The sequence below is a fragment of the Acanthochromis polyacanthus genome, chromosome 21, assembly GCF_021347895.1.
Source record: "Acanthochromis polyacanthus isolate Apoly-LR-REF ecotype Palm Island chromosome 21, KAUST_Apoly_ChrSc, whole genome shotgun sequence".
NCBI classification, from domain to species: Eukaryota; Metazoa; Chordata; class Actinopteri; family Pomacentridae; genus Acanthochromis; species Acanthochromis polyacanthus.
This window is the reverse complement of record NC_067133.1, coordinates 21,526,086-21,543,536: the sequence shown is the minus strand read 5'-3', so window position 1 is coordinate 21,543,536 and position 17,451 is coordinate 21,526,086.

Below are 17,451 nucleotides of genomic sequence, written 5' to 3'. Positions count from 1 at the left end.
AGTACCTGAAGAAAACCCACACATGCACATGGAGAACATGCAAAGTCTACACAGAAAAATCCTGGGATGCGACCCGAGGACCTTCTAGCTGCAAGGCAAAAGTGCTAACCACCATACCACTGTGCACTCAGCCCATTAGCACCAACAAATTTCCTATTTTAGATTTTCCTTACAGCTGTTAACTTGAAACTCATCACAAGTAAGCAGTGCGTATGAATAGTAAACCAGAAAAATGATTCTCAAATATGCCTGGACTGATTTTTGGCCACGAGCTAAACTTACACTACCAGTCAAAAGCTTGGACACACCTTCTCATTCAATGCTTTTTATTTATTTGTATTATTTTCTACATTACAGATTACTACTGAAGATGAACACTTTTTTGCTTACAATGTAATTCCATATGTATTCTTTTATAGATTTGATGTCTTCAGTATTGATCTGCAATGTACAAAATAATTAGTTAAAACCATTGAATGAGAAAGTGTGTCCAAACTTTTGACTGGTGGTGTACATATTGTCATTTTGAGGTGTATTTTTATCCACCAGGGAAATACAATTTCAGTATTCTTTCTGTTTTAGAAAGAATACTAAGCTAGTATTTAGTATTCAAATTCTAGATACAAGTTTTCTCTAAAGTTGCACACTGTTTCCCCTTGCTCAAACTGCCTTACGCCAAGGAAACGACCAAAGTTATGGTCCAGCAGGTATTCCGACTCCATGGCATCCCCGTTGATATCATATCGCACCTTGGCCACCAGTTCACCTTGGAAGTATGGAAGGCGTTCTGTATGACTCTGGGGAGCAACGGTCAGTGTGACGTCCAATTTCCATCTCCAGTGCAGTGGTCGAACGGAGTGGTGGTGGAGGTTACTGTTATGCCCTCCACCTCTAACTCCAGGTAGTGGTCAATTCCTCCCCTCCCCCTTCCTTCCTCTCTCTCCCCAGGTGGCATGCGTACATGGAGCTGGCTGGACATGGAGGTGTGGCCTAGCCAGTCAGCTGGGATTGGAGCGCGAGGAAGTGGGAGTAATCAAGCCAACTACCTCCGTCTGAACCCTGGATCCACCTGTACCCTTCTTCTTTGTCCGTCTGGATTCCCTTCCTCTGATTCAGAGGAGACTTGAGACTCCCTCCCCAGCACCTGCCGCTGCCACCAAGCCACACGTCACCATTCCCCTGCCACTGCCTCACACATCACCATCTCCATCTGCTGTAACAGCTAAGTTCCTCACTAATCTCTGAGCCAAAATTGTCAGATTCCCAGCTTTATTAAAGTTTCTTATACATAACATGTATGATCTAAGGTTCTAACCAGGAAGTAAAAATTAGTTTTATCTTAAAATTGTGATGTTTCTTATAAAAAATAAAACATTTGCAGGCACCAAAATCTGTAAAAACTAAAGACTTTACACTCGTCAGTAAAACCAAGAAATTATGAGTGACTCAGCTGTAAACTGCAATCATGTGACCCAAAATTCTGAGTTTTCTGGTGAAGTGCAGGTAGCATTTAAACAGAGCAGAGACTAGACACATATAGACACAAATTAGTAATACTGTTAATAAAATATGTTTAGTATATGGTGTCACGTTTATTTTGTTTTCCCATCTCACAGCTAGAAGATCCCCGGTTCGCGTTCTGGGCCTGTGATCGTTCTGTGTGGAGTTTGCATGTTGTCCCTGTACATGCGTGAGCTATCTCTGGATTCTCCGGTTTCCTTCCACAGTCCAAAAATATGCTGAGGGTAATTGTTGATTCTAAATTATCCGTAGGTGTGAATGGGAGTGTGAATGTTTGTCTGTCTGTGTAGCCCTGTGATAGACTGGTGACTGGTGACCTGTCCAGGGTGTCCCCTGCCTTCACCCTAAGTCAGCTGGGATAGGCTCCAGTACCCCCACGAACCTAATGAGGATTAAGCAGTGTATAGAAAATGGATATGTTTTTTTCTTCAGCATTGGTAACACCTGTGGTAACATAGAAAAATGTTATATATGTTGATTTAATTTTGTTGCTATTTTTAAAATAAAAATTAATAAAATTTCTAATAACAAAAGTAAAGATTTGTGTTCATTTTTAATTTGTTACATATGGCAGAAAGGCTTGTGTGGCGTCGTGTGAGTGAGCGGTTTTCTGATGTCAGTGTTGTGGATGGAGTGGCCCATGGTGGCGGTGGGGTTATGGTATGGGCAGGCATCTGTTATGGACGAAGAACACAGGTGCATTTTTTTGATGGCATTTTGAATGCACAGAGATAACGTTACGAGATCCTGAGGCCCATTGTTGTGCCATACATCCAAGAACATCACCTCATGTTGCAGCAGGATAACGCACGGCCCCATGTTGCAAGGATCTGTACACAATTCTGGGAAGCTGAAAACATCCCAGTTCTTGCATAGCCAGCATACTCACCGGACATTTCACTCATTGAGCATGTTTGGGATGCACTGGATCAGCGTATACGACAGCGTGTACCAGTTCCTGCCAATATCCAGCAACTTCGCACAGCCATTGAAGAGGAGTGGACCCCCATTAAAACAAAACTGCACCTTTCAGAGTGGCCTTTTATTGTGGGCAGTCTAAGGCACACCTGTGCACTAATCATGGTGTCTAATCAGCATCTTGATATGGCACATCTGTGAGGTGGGATGGATTATCTCAGCAAAGTAGAAGTGCTCACTATCACAGATTTAGACATATTTGTGAACAATATTTGACAGAAATGGAGATATTGTGTATGTGGAAAAAGTTTTAGATCTTTGAGTTCATCTCATGAAAAATGGGAGCAAAAACAAAAGTGTTGCATTTATATTTTTGTTGAGTGTAGATAAATGTTACAATTTGTTTCTATATTGCATTTTTTTGTGTTTTTGGTTCCTTCCCAATATTGCAGACTACTTGCACATAGAGAATTCAAAGGGAACTGTGAATTGTTCTGATCTCTGTTTCAAATTCCTAAGGTCCCACCTTACTATGTTAAGAGATGACATATGTTGTGAATCGGCGCTATATAAATAAAACTGAATTGAACTGAATTGCTGACTAATGAGTATTGTAGGTTTTTACAATCCTTCACTTTTTTCAGGAAAGGACCATGCATATTGTTTGACTGAAGGCTTGGCCAGGTTTCTAGGCACACATAATGAGATGTATTTGTACATTTTCTGCTTCGTCCATTAGGAAAATTACCACCTGCCTAAATGAATTCCAGGTCAGATGGGTCAAACAGGGTAAACCCTCTAAGGAACTGCCTGCTCAGTGTATATGAGGTTATCAGCGGATGCCAAGTCAGTTATGATTACTCAGACAAACAGACTGAGAAAGCTGAAAATACATTTCTGATAGTTTCAAGAACTGGCTCTGACTTTGTAGAGTTTCTTCATCATCATCACTGAAAAGGCTATAACGTGATAATTATCTGTTTTTGTTCCCCCTCTGAATCTTGAATCGTGATTCTGCTTGGAGCCAAGCAGAATCACTAAAACCGGTAAGGATACATTTTCAGATAACTCTTGACAAGACACATCTCTTAACTGGAAAAAAAATTCTAAGCCTCATGAAACTGGTTTAGACAGAAGTGTAATCAAGGCAAACAGCAACTACTAAGATAAACCAAAAATATTAAACATTTTGTTTTGTTTGTGACCTGATTGAAATGAATACATAATTCTAGATTTGTTATTTCATAGCTTTACTGTCTGGTACTATCCAACTATGTAGAATGTATCAAAAAAGAGAGAGAGAGAGAGAGAGACAATCATGAAATAGTACATGCATTCAGACTTAAGATTTTTAAGACCATAGGATAATACAGAATATGGATTACAAACATTTTGAAAGCAAGACTGCTCAAGACCACAAGAGGAGAAGCAAACAATCAACATTTAAGAGCACACATAAAAAAGAACAAGTTTTATTGTAACCTTGTGAGATATCACATTGAATATTTTAGATTAAAAGTACATTAGAGCCTTTTATTTTAACCATTATTATTAGTAAATGCCTCCTTTCAAGTAAACATATAACACTTCAGTTCATTCTTACTAATCTCTTTTAACACTAATTAAAAAGTTATTTACTTTTTTTTAAAAGATTTTAGATGATGTGTCTTCTGTGTCATCAGAAGACACATCAAATGACTGCTAAAGAAACAAAACCTTATTAAATTGATGTGGATATTCTGGAAAACCCAGGATAGAAATTTAAACCTGAGCTTTCTTCAGAACTACATCAGCGTACATGAGCAAAACATTGCCTTTAGAAGAATGTGTCATCAGGCCAATGAGAAAGCAAATGCTTACCGGAAGATTTGCCCTGAGTCAGTTAATTAGTGCCCTGCAAGTTAAGTTTGTCTCCTGCAGTTCACAGCCAGACTCATCACCTTCTTTTGCATCACCAGCAGCGGCAGGCCTCAAATGAGGCAGTATTCCCAATTCAGTCTTCTTCTCACACTCTAGCTACTGGGTTACTGCCAAATGTCATTCAATATATTGTGTTCATTCATTTTTTTTGACTGGAGCCCACTTAATCACAGAGATCCAAGGAAACTAAAATAAATTTTAATTATTTGTGTTATTTTGTATGTATAGGTTATGTATGCCCGGTGGGCCCATCACCCACCAGGCAGGAAATTGGGGTTGGGTGCTATGATAACCAGGCAGTAAGCAGGAGCGGGTGTCTAGGTGCATCGCCCCCTGGTGGTGTAGACTAGCCTTAGGTACATGGAATGTCACCTCACTGGTGGGGAAGGAACCTGAGTTGGGGCGGGAGGCGGAGCGATACCAGCTCGATATAGTTGGGTTTACCTCGACGCACAGCAAGGGTTCTGGAACCAAAATCCTGGAGAGGGGTTGGACTCTCTCCTTTTCCAAAGTTGCCCAGGGTGAGAGGCACCGGACGGGTGTAGGGATACTCACGAGCCCCTGGCTGAGCGCTGCTTTGTTGGAGTTCTCTCCGGAGAACGAGAGGGTCGCCTCTCTGCGACTTTGTGTTGCGGAAGGGACTGTTGTTTGTGTTTATGCACTGAACAGCAGTTCGAAGTACTCAGCCTTCTTGGGGATTCCATAGTTCTCCTGGGGGACTTCAATGCTCACATGGGCAATGATGGAGAAATCTGGAGGGGGGTGACTGGGAGGAACTGTCCGATCTGAACTCGAGCAGTGTTCTGTTATTGGACTTCTGTGCTAGTCATGGACTTGCCATAACAAACACCATGTTCGAGCATAGGGTTGCTCATAGGTGTACTTGGTACCAGAGCACCTTAGGTCAAAGGTCGATGATCGACTTCATTGTCGTATCATCCGCTCTGCAACTGTATGTCTTGGACACTTGAGTGAAGAGAGCTGTGGCCTGAAGGTCACTGGTGCCTGTCGCAGCGGCAACCCAAGAACCTGCTGGTGGAAACCAACGGTGAGGGAAGCCATCAGGCTCAAGAAGGAAGCTTTTCGGGCTTGGCTTGATTGTGGGTCTCCTGAAGCAGCCGACAGGTACCAGTTGGCCAAAAGGGCGGCAGCTGCGGCAGTCATGGAAGCAAAAACTCGAGTGTGGGAGGAGTTCGGGGAGGCTATGGAGAAGGACTTTCAGTTGGCCTGAAGGAAGTTCTGGCAAACCATCCGACGCCTCAGAAAGGGGAGGCAGGGCTTTGCTCAGGTTGTGTACAGTCGGAGTGAAGAACTGTTGACCCGTACTGGAGATATTGTTTGGCAGTGGAAAGAGCACTTTGAGGAACTCCTGAATCCAGTAAACACGTCCTCTGTGGGGGAGGCAGAGCCTGAAGACTCAGGGAAATCTTTGTCCATATCCATGGGAGAGGTGGCTGAGGTAGTTTAAAAGCTCCTCGGTGGCAAGGTGCCAGGTGTGGATGAGATCCGCCCTGAGATGCTGAAGGCTCTGGACATTGTTGGACTGTCTTGGCTGACACATCACTACAATGTTGCGTGGGCACTGGGTACGGTACCTGGGGAGTTGCAGACCAAATTGGAGGTCCCTATTTTCAAAAAGGAAAAGTTTACTGCTGGAAGGTAGGCTCCGACCGACTGTTGAATCTTGGATTCAGGAGGAGCAATGCAGATTCCATCCTGGTCGTGGAATGGTGGATCAGCTCTTTACTCTTGTTGCTGAGGGGGTCATGTGAGTTCGACCTGTCAGTCTACATGTGTTTTGTGGATCTGGAGAATGCTTATGACCGTGTCCCCCGAGGGACTCTGTGGGAGGCACTGTGGGAGTATGGGGTACCAGGCTTGCTGATACAAGCCATTCAGTCATTGTACAACCAAAGTGAGAGCTGTGTCTGCATACTCAACACAAAGTCAAACACGTTTCCAGTGGGTGCTGGACTCCACCAGCGCTGTCCCTTGTCTCCGATCCTGTTCGTGGTGTTTATGGACAGGATGTCAAGGGGCAGTTGGAGTAAGGAGGTGTCTGGTTTGGGGACCTCGGGATCGCATCTGTGCTTTTTGTAGATGCTGTATTTCTGTTGGCTTCCTCACATCATGATCTTCAGCACGCACTGGGGTGGTTTGCAGCCGAGTATGAAGCAGTGGGGATGCGGATCAGCACCTCCAAGTCCGAGGCCATGGTTCTCTGCTGGAAACCGGTGGATTGCTCCCTCTGGGTTGTGGGGGAGTTGCTTCCACAAGCGAAGGAATTGAAGTAACTCAGGATCTTGTTCACGAATGATGGGAAAATGGAATGTGAGATGGATTGGTGCAGCATCAGCAGTAATGCCGGCATTGTATTGAACTGTCGTGGTGAATGGGGGGCTGAGCCGTAAGGCGAAGCTCTCCATTTGCCAGTCCATCTACGTTCCAACCCTCACCTATGGTCATGAGCTCTGGGTAGTGACAAAAAGAGCAAGATCGCGGATACAAGCGGCTGAAATGAGCTTCCTCCACAGGGTGGCTGGACTCAGCCTTAGAGATAGGGTGGGAAGCTCAGACATCCAGAGAGAGCTCGGAGTAGAGCCGCTGCTCCTTTGCGTCGAAAACAGCCAGTTGCGGTGGTTTGGCCGTCTGATTCGGATGCCTCTGAGGAGACTTCCTCCGGAGGTCCGTCTGGGAGGAGACCCTGGAGCAAACCCAGAACTCGCAGGAGGGATTATATATCTTGTCTGACCTGGGAACGCCTCGGGATCCCCCAGGAAGAGCTGGAATGCGTCGCTGGGGGGAGGGATGTGTGGAACGACCTGCTTCGCCTGCTGCCTCCGCGAACCGGGCCCGGATAAGCAGAAGACGATGGATGGATGGAGGTTATGTAATTGTTGGGGATCAGCATTAAAGACAGAACATAATATTCATTAGTGAATGCTGTAGTCATTCGTGTGCAAAGTCAATAATGGCAAGAAATGACATTTGCAGGCTGTGCTCTGAATAAATCAGACTGCCTCTCTATTCTACACAATCTGCACTTTTCTCACTTGTACATGTTATCTGATAAAATGTGCCAAAGGTGTCTGTCACCAGAAAAAAAAAAATATTCAAGAGACCTGTACAAACAATAAATCAAATGTTGAAGACCTCCTTCAATATTTAACATATCCATATGTAAGTGGTGACTTCCGTTCTCTGCATTGTGTTGATCTAGTCGACACATAGACCTCTTTGGAGGCAATCTCCATTCATTTTTATCCTTCCCAGTTGACAAAAAAAAAACACACAAAAAAAACGCAAACAAACATCCATTTCACAATTTGCTCCTCTCCTTCTGGACACAAAATAAAAGGGCCGCTTAAGGAGAGAAACATTCAACGGACATATAGCAGATGTACAAGACGTAACACATACCTTCACAGTTGACAAAACGCAACAACATCCATCTCATAAACTTGGGCTCCTACAGAAATACAGAAATAAGTGGAAGTATATGACATTAAAACTGCACTATCTCACTTACCATTCTCTGAACACATTAAGGGGAGAGGTAAGGTGGGAAAAACTCATCCATAGGATGCCATGGAGTGGCTCAAAGTGCACGTAGGGTACAGGAGCCCCCAGCAAAGTTTCCGCTCAACAACTGAGAGGCAGGCCAAACTTTGTATAATCATGATAAAATATGAAACATATATGGGAGTGAATTAATGAACTATATAGACACAGCAGGAATGGATTACTGGCTGGTGAACTGATCACCGCAGCTGTCTCTTAGCAGTGCAATCAGCAGAATGCAGGCAGGGCAGGGATGCAGAAGAGCAGAGAGAGAGAGCAGAAAAAGACAGAGAGAGAGAGACAGATGACAAACAGAGGCAGTGGTAGCAGGTGCAGAAATAAATAAGCAGAAGCAGGGGGGAGTAAGGCAGGGGTTGGAGCGGGGAACATGACTGATAGCCTCAAAAACACCAACTTAAACTCCAAATTTTCATAAGTAACAAACCTAAAGAACCAGTCCTGTCAGCTTTTGGGGTTGGACTTTTTATATTGTTTCTCTTCTGAATCAGTTTCTGAATCTAACATGTTTGGTTCAGTTACTCCAGTTTTACTGTCATTGTGTAGCCAAGAGTAATTTTACAGTGTTTGAATCACATTCAACTGCTACTCATATGGAACCCTTTTCGAGTTCGGCCTTCAAGGTTCTCCTTTGTATATTTTGCTGCTACTACCAAGATGGGGTAGGTGAACTGGTGTGCTTGAACAGCAAGTGGTGGAGGGGTGTGTGGGTATAGAGGTAGGAACTACATAGATCTGCATATTGTAATGCAGGCAAAGGTGTAGAGTTACATCTCAACCATTTTCAGGCATGAAGGTAGCATTTTCATGGAAATTATTGTCATTTTGATACAAAGTGATGAGGTTTTAGGAATTAACTGATGTTTGGAAAGGGATTTTTAAAAAGAGGAAGAAGTAAATGAAAATGAATTTTTGAAATGCTTGCTGCAGATCTTGTCTTTTTTGTTGACCTAATGATCGAAAAATAAAACTTAAAATTAAATGATTTTTATCTTATCAAATCTTATTTATCCAAGCAATTAATATTTGAACCAAACACAGCTGTTCAGAAACATATAGCTTTAATCACATGAACTTTATGACCTAGCCAGGGTTGACTGAGTACATATTTTCAGAAACAGTTTCCATAGTACAAAAACTATGCAGGCAACTATTTCCACGAAATAACTTGTCTGGGTGAATTCAGGATATATCTTAATAGCTGCCACTGCACATGAAAACATGTAATTATAAAGGAAAACAATCATCCATTTTTCCTGGAGATACAGGTACACTTTTAGCCATTTCTGCTTATTAGACAAGTGACTAGCAACATAAGGATTTCACCTAGTTTGGCATGATAAGCTTATGGTCCATTCATGCTGCTGGAAAGTTAGCACAAAATACCAACAGGTGAGTCTGATGACCAACAGGATATTGAAGCCGGGAGAGGATAGCGACAGTGAGCTAAGTAATAAAAAGACAAGGTCTCATGTATGTATATCTGCCCTTCTTCTGACACCTACTTCCCTCAGTTTGCTGATAAGTACAAGGACAACACAGTGTAAACAGTGATGAGTAGACAAATACATGTTAAGGGAGAAAGAGGGAGGAATCCTAGTAGGGGAGGACATGGGTGTTGCGATAAGTTAGGAGGTGTGAGGAGCCAAAATTATCCCATATCCCATGTGGAAAAGACCAAAATAGAATTTCCCCTTTTGTTCTTGTTCCTAAATGTAGAAGGCGGCAATGTTTGTTAACTGTTGGAAAACGTGACAAAGCTAGGGAACATGAGGCTATGTCCTGTAATCTGTGTGCCACTGTCAAACTGGGACTCTTGGGCCACAAACAGCCATTACCTACAGCTGAAGCACATAATGTGCTGAGAAAATGACTGACTTGGTCAATACTGGCAGTCTGTTAGCACAGCCACTCCACCAAGCTAATTATGTATAACTGCTCCTCACTGCTTTGGGTGCATTAGGGGCATCATGGCTGCAGGGATGAATGTTGTTGAGAATCTGTAATGTGAGACTCAACACAGAGGTAAATAGGTGCAAACGTACACAGCTAATATACATAACACATGTACAGATACACTTACTTATCTGTATGAACTCATATACACATGCAAATACCGACCCCCAGTCCACTGTCTTGCATGAGTTCTTACCTGAACCCAGGAGCCCCCTCATTTCACTCTACGTCATGGCAACTTTTATACATATCTTAATTTCTCCAGCCATGTTTATGGAGTACAATAGTTATCAACATTCACAAAGAACAATCCTGTGCACCGAGTGTTTCTCTGACCTCAGGCAACCTGGCTGCTTAAGCCTTTTGAAGTACAAAGTGTACTGGTGTGTATCTGACTCCACTGTGTATGACCTGGGAATACCCTGTTGTTGCTGCCACGGGGCAGATTTAATTGCGAAAAATAATAATGAATGGATTTCTCAACTGCTGTTGTACCCAAGGTTCTCATGAACCCAACAAAAAATTGACAAAAATTAAACACACACATTCTCAGCTTTAAAATGTAAGAACAACATGGACAAAGCCAACTTATCTAAGAAAGACCAAGACTTGTTTTGTCTGTATTGAAAAACAGACAAAAGACTAAATTATGTTCATGATTTTCTTCGTCTTGTTTACTTTTCACATGCTGTTCACATGTAGTGTGGTTGCTGAAAGAAGTTAGCAGCCGAATACTCAGTTACACAGAGTGTAAAGTGGAAGTCTTCAGAACAATGCTGTCACTTAAGTTACCTGTACGTTGCTCTGCACGCTTTGGTGAACATCTCTCTTGCTTGCATATGGTGTTGTTTGCAGAATTTAGTAAGCTTCAGTGTACCGCCGGCGGTACACCTACTAATTTGCATAGGAATTTCAGGAATGTCCAACGGGTGCAAACGCGATTATACAAACACTATACACCGATGGAAAGCTTAGATTCTCATGAATCCGCCGGTATAAACCACTTTCAGATGCGATTACCACAGCGGGTGAGAAAAACACATTTGTCCGACAAAAACAAATATTCATCCATCCGTTCTCTATACACGGCTTCAAAGCACACAGCGCGACTCACATTTCCGGGTTTATTATTACACACAAAAAAAATATTCCACAAAAACGGCCATAATCCAACCTTTTACATCAGATGACACAAGCCAGTAAACTATTTTGTCCAAAACATGTCCTGAAGTCGGTATAAAATCCCCGAATCGGTCGTTTTCAAGGAAATGCACCTCCCGATGCGCGTCCAATATTCCCCGTATTTTTCGTAATTTTTTTTATTTAAAAATAGAATATTAGCGATTTTTTGTACTGAAAACGGCTGGAATTGACTGAAGCTTAAAGAGTTAAAGAAACAGTTCCTTTCATGTTTTTTATAGTGTAACAACACAGCGAAACTGAAACCAAATAATGAGTGAAAATTGAACTTAAGTCTGAGAATAATGGTCACACGGGATGTAAATTCTGGTCTTCAGGATGAAAGTTAAAAATGCATTCCTTCACCATCCCTACTTCCAATCTAATTTTGTGACTGTTTCAAACGGGAAGCCTTTCCTACTGTATCATAGTAATGAGAAGGCAGTTTAATTGTATAGGCTAAGTTGTATAGGCCTATAAACCGTTGAATGAAAAGACTTTGCAAAGTCTTTTGTACTGAGCATCCTGTCTTTAAACATAAAAAAAATCCCAAACAAAAACCTCTTTAAAATGGTCTGTTCTGTGAAATGATTTTTTGTTTAGTCTTTGTCACAAAACACTGGATAAACAGGTAGCCAGGTGGTGTCAGGCAGATGGTCAGTTTTTAATAACCCAGTGGTCTCTTACTGTGTTGACTATGATGGCCTTGTTCCATACAGTATGTTGATATGGTCATGTGGATGCTTTTATAGCTTAGAGCGTTGAGGCATTATGTGGACAAATGTCCACTAACCGGTCAAAAGTTTTTACACCCCAACTTTTTTCATTTTTTTTATTGGAAATTATACAAGTGAATCTATCATTGTACTCTGAAATGAAAGAATAAAACAAATAAACAAATGAGTTTAAAAAAATCAATTTAGAAACCAAAATGTATTCTAAACTTTTGACTCATCAAAATTGCCACCTTTCCATAATGGAAATCAAATATTCTTCAGAAAGTTCTTTCCAACTCTATTGCAGATGTTCCAATAAATGTGTGGCACTTGTAGGTTGCTTGCTTTCACTCTTCTGTCCAGTTCATCCCAAACCAGCCCCATGGGGTTTAAGTCTGGAGACTGTACTCCATGTTTTCAAGCTTACCATCTTCTTCTTTTTTCCTAAGGTAGTTCTGGCATAGCTTATGAATTCTGTTTTGGGTCATTATCTTGCTGTAGGATGAACCACTGACCAACTAGGTGCATACCAGAGGGTATTGCATGGCTCTGCAGAATGCTGTGGTAGCCGTTTTGGTTCTGGGTACCTTTCATTCTTTACAAGTCATTGACCCTGTATCCAGCAAAACAGCCTCAGACCATGATGCTTCGTCCTCCATGTTTGACAGTTGATGTCACACACTGAGGAACCATCCTTTCTCCTACTCGACAGTGTACAAAAATCCTGCATGATGACCAAAAGATTGCAAATTTTAATTCATCAGTCCATTCCAGTCTTCGGTAGTCCATTGGTGGTGTTTCATGTCCTGGTGTTTCATGTCCTTATTCGAACGTGTTAGCCATGACTTTCTTGCTGCAACTTGACCTGTCAAACCTGCAAGTCTTCCCCTCACAGTTGAAACTGAGACTTCTTACTACGACCACTATTAAGCTGCGCTTGAAGCTGTTGTCCTGTGAGCCACCTATCACCAAGCTGTGGACTCTCAGAACCTTGTCTTCTGATCCTGTTGTGACTTTGGGTCTTCCAGACCTCTTCTTGTCAGTTTCCTCCAGTTTCTGAGTGTCTTTTGATGCTGAAGCAATCTGTACTCACTGACAACTTGATTTTCTTAACAAATTCTCTGTAGGCAAGGCCCACATTTTTAAGTGTTATGCTGGTCTGTCTCTCTTCTATTGTTAATTGTCTTTTCCTCGCAATTTTTATAGAAACACACTACTTTCTGCAGTATTATGCATTTCAAATAATGCTCTGGGGCCTCATTTATAAAGCTTGCGTACGCACAAAACAGGGCTAGAAAGTGGCGGTTGTGATTTATAAAAACAAACTTGGCGTGAGAATGTGCGCACCGGTTCGCCAACCTTGATTCTTGATGCTTGCTTACGCACAAAACAGGGCGTAAATCACAAACTTTGCGTAGAAAGTGGCGTACGCTGTGTTCGTTGTGATTTCTAAAACAAACTTGGCGTGAGAATGTGCGCACCGGTGCGCCAACTTTGATGCTTGCTTAAGCACATTTTGGAGACAGAGGGAACGGCAGTGCCGGAGGGTGAAGTGGCGAATTGAAACCAGACTGATCTCAAACCTTTATTGTTATCACATATTAGACTTGTAGAGCCGGATAATCATAAACCCTCATTGTTGTAGATGTTCATATAGTGCGTCATTCGGCCGACGACTGTATTTGCAGAACTATGTTCATATATCAACAGGGGCGGATTGAACGTTATTTCATTCGGTCGTTTGACCGAAGGGCCGGTCCACATCTGGGGCCTGTGCGGTGATCTTTATTAAATAATTTTGTTTACTAATCACCCGGCGCCGGTATGGCTCATCGGGGAAAGCAGAAGACCCATTTGCAGGGGTGGTCTCCGACTCAGTGGCCCGGCTTCGATTCCTGCCCGCGGCACTTTTATGTATGTCTTCCCCCTACTCTTCTCCCCATTTCCTGTCACTCTTCACTGCAACTATCACAGTAAAAAGGCAAAAAAAGTAAAGAATTTTGTTTATTTATCCATATGCGGCCGAATGGGATGAACGTCCAACCATTAATCAGCCCTGTACAGGCACGCAGGCACACATGCTTCACACCACAACCCCCGAGTGAAAATGAATTTGTCTATGTGAACCGAAAAAATGTACATTCAATCAGTTTACAAATTATTTGTACATCGGACATGATCATAACAAATTTAGTTGCAGGGTGGCCTGGGCCAACACATGATTCATTCATCCTGACGCACAGCAGTGAAAAGACTGCCGGCTGGCACTGCGTGAAATGCCGTGGATCCCGCAGCTTATTTATATACAGATACATTCATGAGTTACTTTGCATTGACCATTCATGGTAAAATGTGGGTGTGTTGTGGGCGGAATGTGAGGTGGATCCACCTGTGCAATCTTCCAGCTGGTGTCTGATTTATCAAGAAATTGCATGCAGCTGTGCTTACGCAAAGTTTTATAAATCAGGGGTGAAGGGCATACGCCCTTTTCGTATTATAGGCGTACGCAAACTTTAGTATGAATCCTACGCAATGTTTTATAAATGAGGCCCCTGGACGGTATGGTGCCGTGGTGTGTTCCAACACTACTTTTATGCACACAGAGGGGGTTGTAAGTGATCAAGAAAAGATGGGACACCTGTAGGATTTAGTAGCACCACCTTCCAAGGCTTGATCAACCTCCATTGCTGCAGAACAGCTTTAAGTTGTTAACCCATTTCTTGTTCCCTGAAAAAGGCCTTTTTGTATAATTCTGAAAAGGTGCATTATTATTCTGTTTTGGGAAACTTTACCTTCTTTTTTTAAAACCTCTGGCAGTTCATGACTTACCATTGTACCATTTCAAGCTCCTCTTTGGACTTGAACTACTTGAATTAAAAAAAAAATGGAAAAATGGGGACAATCTAAAACTTTTGACTGGTATTATATATGAAATCATATCATCATATAATGTGGCAAAACACTGATTTCCTCACTCTCAGTCATTCTGGTCCCTGCTTACAGATTGAGTGATTTAATGACACTTGTTAGTGCACTTACAGTTATATGCCAGTTGTTTTATAAATCTAACCTGAGAAAAGGTGGCAGGAGTTACAATACAGAGTGGCTACAGTTGTTTCACATTGCTTATAAAGCCATGAAAAATATATCTGTGGCTTAGATAAAGGCATACGGTGATATGGAGAGATTGACAGAGATAAATAAAAAAGTGTGTTTGATGTTACACTTAAATGTGATTAGTGTGTCTATAATGTAAAAGCTAATAAAAACTATCAGTGTCCCACCTTTTGATTTTCGTGGAGACTTTGAAGATCAAAGAAGTGCACAGTCTATGACATTTTGTTAGGCTGTTTATTAGATATGTTAAAAAGAGGATTGCATAACTGGGTTATTCCGTGTGGTTTCACCAGATGGTGGTTGCTGCACCATTTTCAAATTAGTCCTAAATTTGCATGCCATTAGATAGTCACAAAAGTACTTTCTATGCAAAATTGTAGGCCTGTAGCTCAAATAGTTTCTGAGTTGTGGGGGTCTGAAATTTTCAGAATTTGGGCTAGAAAAAGCCTCGCCAGCATTTTTTGCATCTTTAAGTGGTTATTTCTCAGCCTCTAGACATACCAGAGAGCTTTTGTTCTTTTTGAAATGTTAGTTGTTAAAGATGACAAAACATACATAATACTACCATTGGAATGACTACTAATACTTGTATCACAATTTAATGTACTGAAAAGCAAAAAATGATTTTGACATTACCCATGCCATTTTGAGTAAGAATATCTCAGTAACTACAAATATAACCCTGCTGCTTTTTTGTACAGTGATAGAAGACAGATGGAACTGTCTTGTAGAAAAAATTGGGGTCTCTGGTACCTGTCCCACACTGAGATTTTTGCCACCAAAAATAGCCAATTAAATTATCAAGCCCCCATGGCCTGCAGGGTGTAGGGAAACACCTGAGGGTGTTTGTGGGGCACTAGCTACATGCAGAGGCCTTGTTTACCAACTCACAACTCACTCTGGTATGTCTAGAGGCTGAGCAATAACCACTTAAAGATGCAAAAAACGCTGGCGAGGCTTTTTATAGCCCAAATTCTGAAAATTTCAGACCCCCACAACTCAGAAACTATTTGAGCTACAGGCCTACAATTTTGCATAGAAAGTACTTTTGTGACTATCTAATGGCATGCAAATTTAGGACTAATTTGAAAATGGTGTAGCAACACCTCCAAGGAATATCTGGTCATTTCACCTGGAATGACCCAACCAGGGTTCTCGCCAGGATTTTTTTTCAGCGTAACGGCAGGTCCTCCTGCACGCGCGTGCAATAAACGGGAATGGGTCAATCGACAGGAAAGTACGGCTGAGGTGGGGAGACATAAATTAACCTAGATAGGCACCCAGTCGATTTAAAACAAACGCACATGGCGTTATCTGTCAAAATAACAGCGCAGCGGCCCTAATCACAGTGTTAACCATTCCTGTTCGGCCCGTGGTCAGGAAGCCCGGGGTTAACCCCCTTCACTTCCTCAGCAGCCGTAGAGGCAAAGACACAGGAGCCCAGCCGTATCGAAGAACACTGCAGCCTTTATTGTCTATCAACAGTGGCTGAACCGCACAGTACCGCCAACCCAGCAACTACACACCTCTCCACCTCTACCGACTCTACCTCTCCACCTACCTCTACCTCTCCACCTCTACCTTGAATGCAGCCCGAGACGGGCTGCATTCAAGGTAGCTTGGACATCTCGCTCTCCCCCTCTCTCCCACACACGCACGCTGCTCTCTCTCCCTCTCTCATGATGGAGCCACACACTCTCATAACAACAGCATAATCTTTGAAATGCGCTGGCGTAGTGGCCCTAATCACAGCGTAATCTTTTAAACGGAGCGTAACGGGCCGTTAAGATTGCGTAACGGCCCGTTAGACAGTGTAACGGGCCGTTACGCTGAAATGCGCTGGAAATGTGCGAGAACCCTGCCAACTATTCAAGGCAAGAGCAGTGCTTAGTGGTATTATGCTTCAAAATTAAGTAGTACTCCCAGCAAAAAATATGATGAAAGTAGATTTATTTTGACTGTTTACGGTACAAGTCAATATCCTTACTTGCTCTGTTTTGCATTAAACTTTCCCACTGCCTGTGTGCATACTGTGCACATTCATTTGCACTTGGAGTTATCTATCAGCACACCTTGTCCTGTATCTCACTCCATGTGTCCTTGGTAGCTTAGCTCTCACAGAAATAACACTTTGTTGCTGTGACCTTTAGTGACAACTGTTTCCAAGGACTTTCTGTACATTACTAAGTGGAGACAGACTGGCAATGAAAACAGACCTTAAAAAAAAAGTGCAAGTCACCCTGAACTGGCTTTTAACTCAATCATTGGCAATTCAGTTTCATGAATAATAACCTATACCACCACTTAGAAATATGAATGAAGCAGATAAATCTTCATGTATGTCTATGTTGCCAATCATAGCTGCTGCAACTGCAATAACTCTGCCATCTCCGGCTTGTAATCTATTCATGCCCCCTGCAGAAATGCTTATTTTGTTAAATCACTGTCACTCAGTGATCATCAAATTAACTGTCACTTAACTTCTAATTTTCTGCCAGTGTAATTACAAGGGCAGCTTTAAGGCTTTGTCACTTTGACATTGTTG